Here is a 6,408-nt window from a genome sequence, read left to right as displayed (position 1 = left end):
CCACCAGGACCACTATACCTCAGCAGCAGGGATGGATCACATCCTAGCGGTTGCAGGAAGGTCAAACTATTGATCTGTCCAAATATTCAGAATAAACCTATTACCAGATCAGGGGTATTTGCCAACTCTATGTTAGGTATGGTTCATACTTCCTCCAGGTTGAGGGAGGTTACTATTGCCACTATTGTTCATTAATAGCATCAACATGTCTATATGTCATGTCTGAATGCATTCTTAATGTTCACTCATCATTGGTCTACTGATGCAGTGTATGACGCCTGGACTCGTTTCCACGGCATGAAATCACAGAGCTTTAAAATCTTTACGTCATCACTCACGTGACTACGAAGTAAAATAGTAAGATTAAACGAGAACTTACCAGTTTGAAGTTTGATCTTTATTTTATGAGGAGTAACGTTGAGGGATTACGTGCCCTCCACGCCCACCCTCGATCATAAAGTTCAACTGGTGTCCTATTTCTCTAATCTTACTATGTTCAGTTCATTTACTGTTGTCTGTGATTTCACACCGCTGCTTTGAAAATTGACACACATGCGTACTGGCGGGGACTTCACGTAATCCCTCAACGTTACTCCTCATAAAATAAAGATCAAACTTCAAACTGGTAAGTTCTCATTTAATCTTACTAATTTTTACATAACTAGGATATTCTCATTCGCTCCTTTTATCAATTATGATAACATCCAGGCACCGGGTCGAGCCGCCCACCCGCCCGTAAGCTTGCCGCCCTGCGCCGTGACGTCTGCCACACGTACGTCGTGCACGACCAGCCCCCTGACGTCACCCCCAATGCGAGGGGGACTACCGGCACCGCCCCTCCAGTGATTGCCGCTGTATCACATGGGGGAGGCATGAGTGGGTAGAAGGTCACAGTGCTGGAGTCACTCAGTGGGTCGGGCAGCGTCTGTGGAGAGAAGGAATGCGTGACGTTTCGGCTCGAGGTCTTCAGTCTGATGGGAGGTACAGAAAGAAGGAAGTGTAAGGAGTGAAAACAGGGCAAGGGAATGGTTCAATTAAAATGTGGAATAGATCATTGTCGGATAGATCAATGGGAGGCCACCATCGACTCCACAGTCAAAAAAGCCCAACAGAGGATGTACTTCTTGCGGAAAACACAATCTGCCACAGGCAATGATGGTCCAGTTTTATACTGCCATCGTAGAGTCTGTCCTCACCTTCTCCATCATGGTCTGTGTATCCACTGCTGCTCCCGCAGCCCCCGTGCGTTCTTGAAACGTTTGTTGCAGTGTGAACAACCCGTTGCCGGCGTGGGCCTGCCGGTGATGCCACGACCCCCGCAAGCCGTCAAATGGCTCATCGCAGTACGGGCAGTCGTAGGGCTGGCCACTGGTGTGCACGTGCTGGTGAGACGCCATGGGAGGCCGTGGCAAAACGCTCTCCACACACCGGGCTGGGGAAGGGACGGTCGCCGGCGTGCACCTGCTGGTGGGACAACAGATAGGTGGAGCTGGTGAAGCCCTTGCCGCACTGGGCGCAGGTGTATGGACGCTCGCTGGTGTGGGTACGCTGGTGTTGCAGCAGCTTGCAGGAGCGGGTGAAGCCCTTGCCACACTGGGCGCAGGTGTAGGGACGCTCGCCGGTGTGGGTGCGCTGGTGTTGCAGCAGGTTGCAGGAGCGGGTGAAGCCCTTGCCGCACTGGGTGCAGGTGAAGGGGCGCTCGCCGGTGTGGATGCGCTGGTGCACCAGCAGGTAGTTGGAGCAGGTGAAGCCCTTGCCGCACTGGATGCAGGTGTAGGGGCGCTCCCCGGTGTGGGTGCGCTGGTGATCCAGCAGGCGGCTGGCGTGGGTGAAGCCCTTGCCACACTGGGCGCAGGTGTAGGGGTGATCACCGGTGTGGGCGCGCTGGTGCTGCAGCAGGTAGTTGGAGCGGGTGAAACCCTTGCCGCATTGGATGCAGGTGTAGGGGCGCTCGCCGGTGTGGGTGCGCTGGTGCTCCAGCAGGTAGGTGGAGCGGGTGAAGCCCTTGCCACAGTCGCTGCAGGTGAAGGGACGCTCGCCAGTGTGGGTGCGCTGGTGCACCAGCAGGTAGGTGGAGCGGGTGAAGCCCTTGCCGCACTGGGCGCAGGTGTAGGGGCGCTCGCCAGTGTGGGTGCGCTGGTGCTCTCAGCAGGCTGCTGGAGCGGGTGAAGCCCTTGCCGCACTGGGCGCAGGTGTAGGGGCGCTCCCCGGTGTGGGTGCGCTGGTGCACCAGCAGGTTGCTGGAGCGGGTGAAGCCCTTGCCGCAGTCGCTGCAGGTGTAGGGCCGCTCCCCGGTGTGCAGGCGCCTGTGCGCCTTCAGGGCCATGGACGACTTGAAGCCTTTGCCACAGTCGGAGCAGGTGAAGGGCCGCTCACTGCTGTGCACCCGCTGGTGCTGCAACAGCCCCGACAACCGGGCAAAGCTCTTGCCGCAGGTGGAGCAGTCGAAGGGGCGTTCTCCCGTGTGCACCCGCCGGTGGATCTCCAGCTGGCTCGGGCTCTGCCAGGCCTTGCCACACACGTCGCACTCATAACGCTTCTCCTTGTTGTGCCCCGTCATGTGGTCCTCCATCGAAGCTCAGCCCCTCGAAGCTCAGCCCGCACACCGAGCAGATGGGGGGGGGGGGGGCTCACTGGCACCCTGGCCGCCCTCAATGGCCGCTCACGTCCCCGTCTCTCCGTCCACAGCAACGGCTCCTAAACCCTGCAGGAGGGGAACACAGAGGGTCAACAAGCTGGCAAACAGGACATTACTAACGCGTGAGCATTACAAGTGTTTGAAGGGGTGGGGGGGGGGGGGGGGGGAGGGAGTAGGGGGGGGGGGGGGGGGGGGGGGAGGAAGAGGGGGAGAAGGGAGGGGGGGAAGGAGGGGAGAAATGGTGAGGGGGGGGGGGGGAGGAGAGATGGTGAGGGGGGCAAGGGGGGGGGGAGGGATGGAAGAAGGGGGGGGAAGAAGGGAGAGGGTGTGAATGGAGGGGAAAGGGTGGGGGAGGAAGCAAGGGGGAGAAGGGGGGGGGGAGCAGAGCATCCGGGCACAGTGTCGTCCCGCCCGCCCCAGGGGGGCAAATTGACATGGTGACGTAGTGTTGTACCCCCCACACTGCCCCGTGGAAGTGAGGGGAGGGGAAGAACCCTGCCCCGTGTGTGACCCCCACCCTGGTGATGTAAAGGGTGCCCCGTGACGTACCCCCACACACTGCCCCGTGGAAGCAAGTGCCCCGTGATGTACCCCCAGACTGGGACGGGATGTACCCCCACACTGCCCCGTGATGTACCCCCACCCTGCCCCGTGATGTACCCCCACCCTGCCCCCGTGATGGGCACAGTGTTGTACCCCCACACTGCCCCGCCCGTACCCCCATGCCCCGCCAGTAACACTGCCCCTGCTACCCCCACTCTGCCCCGTGACGTACCCCCTGCCCCCGTGACGTACCCCCACACTGCCCCCGTGACTGCCCCGTGATACCCCCACCCCGCCCCGTGATGTACCCCCACACTGCCCCGTGTTGTACCCCCCCCCCCTGCCCCGTGCCCCCCACCCCGTGATGTACCCCCCACACTGCCCCGTGATGTACCCCCACACCCCCCCCCCGTGATGTACCCCCACCTGCCCCGTGATGTACCCCCACACTGCCCCCGTGATGTACCCCCACCCTGCCCCGTGATGTACCCCCACTCCCTGCCCCGTGATGTACCCCCCACCCTGCCCCGTGACGTACCCCCACACTGCCCCGTGATGTACCCCCTCCCTGCCCCGTGACGTACCCCCACACTGCCCCGTGATGCACTGGGAGGACCAGAGGCGCTGCACTGGGAGGACTAGAGGCGCTGCACCAAGACCTTTCAATAGGCAGGGGCGGTACAAAGACGGTGCGCCGCAGCCTACCGCCGCCAGGGAGGGGCTGCAGTCGGAGGACCAGAGGGCGCCCAGACCTCCTTCCGTCCCTCACAAATGCAATAAATACAATATCCAGTGCAGAACAGTGCAAGATTGTGTTGCAGACAGCCCGGGGTAGCACGAACAAGAGGGGCCGAAGGGCATGTCTCCGGGCAGGGCAACCACAAACGCTGTCCATGTGGAGTTTGCACACATTCCACCCACCCCCTCCCCGTGGTGGCCCGGATACGTGGGCAGGGGAGGTGAGCTCAGCCTTCCAGCCTTCTAACCCTAACCCTCCCCTGACATCAGTCTGAAGAAGTGTGAGAAAGAACGGCAGATGCTGGATAAAATCGAAGGTAGACACAAAATGCTGGGGAAACTCAGCGGTGAGGCATCATCTATAGAGAGAAGGAATGGATGAAACTTGAAACTCTCTTGAAACTCTCTGGAGCTGCAAGGTTTACCGTTGGTGATTACAGCAGGGAATCCAGTATCACTAAAATCCTTGCTGATCTAGAGTGGGAAACTCTTCAAGACAATAGGATCAAATTATGCCTGACGACCATCTATGAAGAAATGCATCTATATTCCAAGCAACATCAAGAGTCATCTTCGATCTACAAATTCATCCAGTCAAACAAAGACCAGGCAATCGGGGGTTTTCAAATACAACATCACCCCAACAAATAAAGACTGTAGGTAGACAAAAATGCTGGAGAAACTCAGCGGGTGAGGCAGCATCTATGGAGTGAAGGAAATAGGCGACGTTTCGGGTCGAAACCCTTCTTCAGACTGAAGGAAATAAAGATTGTTATAGGTATTCACTGTACCCAAAGACAATTCACCAATGGAATCATCTCCACCATGACATTCACACTGCACCTGACATCAAGAACTTCGAGACAAAGCTGGAAACAATCGATATTACCCACTTTAATATTTAATTGCCTCTTTGCAGATAACCCTCCTAACTTATGTGACAACCAGTGATGGTGATTATACGTCAAGATATAGATACAGAAGCATCCAGAACAGAGGTTATTTTGCAGTTGTCTTGGGCTCTGGTGAGACCACATCTGCAGTATTGTGTACAGATTTGATCTCCTAATTTCAGGAAGGACATCCTTGTGATTGAGGCAGTGCAGAGTAGGTTCACGAGATTGATCCCTGGGATGGCGGGACTGTCATATGAGGAAAGATTGAAAAGACTAGGCTTGTATTCACTGGAGTTCAGAAGGATGAAGGGGATCTTATAAAAATATATAAAATTATAAAAGGACTGGACAAACTAGATGCAGGAAAAATGTTCCCAATGTTGGGCGAGTCCAGAACCAGGGGCCACAGTCTGAGAATAAAGGGGGGGGGTCATTCAAGTCTGAGGTGAGAAAAAACTTTTTCACCCAGAGAGTAGTAAATTTATGGAATTCCCTGCCACAGAGGGCAGTGGAGGCCAAGTCACTGGATGGATTTAAGAGAGAGTTAGATAGAGCTCTATGGGCCTAGTGGAATCAAGGGATATAGGGAGAAGGCAGGCACGGATTATTGATAGGGGACGATCAGCCATGATCACAATGAATGGTGGTGCTGGCTCGAAGGGCCGAATGACCTCCTCCTGCATCTATTGTCTATCATAGAGAGGAAATGCCTGGTGGACTCACTGTGGTGGATGTTCATAGATTCGTAGAAAATAGGTGCAGGAGTAGGCCATTCGGCCCTTCGAGCCTGCACTGCCATTCAATATGAACATGGCTGATCATCCAACTCAGTATCCTGTACATGCCTTCTCTCCATACCCCCTGATCCCTTTAGCCACAAGGGCCACATCTAACTCCCTCTTAAATATAGCAAATATGTTGAACTGTGTTCATTGTGTGTTCTGTTATTTTATTCTCTGTTATGACTGCGAGGTATTTAATTTTGTTCAAACTAACAAGTTTAAATGCATTAGGGTTAGGGTTAGGGTTAGCGTTAACCTTAATGCCAATAAAGGAGACTTTACTGTACTGTTGGGCCGAAAGGCCTGTTTCACTATCACTCTATGACAATGTTACTCCAGCATTTTTTTGTGTCTACCTTCAGTCTGAAGAAGGGCCTCGACCTGAAACGTCGCCCAATTCCTTCTGTCCAGAGCTGCTGGTGCTGCTGCCCGTCTGCCCGTCTATCTCTCTGTCCGTCTGTCCGTCTCTCTCTGTCCGTCCGTCTGTCTCTCTCTGTCCGTCTCTCTGCCCGTCTGTCCGTCTGTCTGTCTATCTCTCTGTCTGCCCGTCTGTCCGTCTATCTCTCTGTCCGTCTCTATCTCTCTATCTCTCTGCCCGTCTCTCTGCCCGTCTCTCTGTCCGTCTCTCTCTGTCCGTCTCTATCTCTCTGTCCGTCTGTCCGTCTCTCTCTGCCCGTCTGTCCGTCTCTCTGTCCGTCTCTCTCTGTCCGTCTCTCTCTCTCTCTCTCTCTCTCTGTCCGTCTCTCTCTCTCTGTCCGTCTCTCTCTGTCCGTCTGCCCGTCTCTCTGCCCGTCTCTCTGTCCGTCTGTCC

The 6,408-nt window shown here is 55.6% G+C and overlaps 1 pseudogene; it reads right to left on the bottom strand.

The window, feature by feature from the left end:
- Window positions 1-621: 621 nt before the first annotated feature.
- LOC129693681 (zinc finger protein 135-like) lies at window positions 622-6,142 on the bottom strand (annotated as a pseudogene).
- Window positions 6,143-6,408: the final 266 nt, after the last annotated feature.

Source organism: Leucoraja erinacea, unplaced genomic scaffold (assembly GCF_028641065.1).
Source record: "Leucoraja erinacea ecotype New England unplaced genomic scaffold, Leri_hhj_1 Leri_388S, whole genome shotgun sequence".
NCBI classification, from domain to species: domain Eukaryota; kingdom Metazoa; phylum Chordata; class Chondrichthyes; order Rajiformes; family Rajidae; genus Leucoraja; species Leucoraja erinaceus.
The sequence above is the reverse complement of the archived record's forward strand: the minus strand, read 5'-3'. Positions and strand labels throughout refer to the sequence as shown.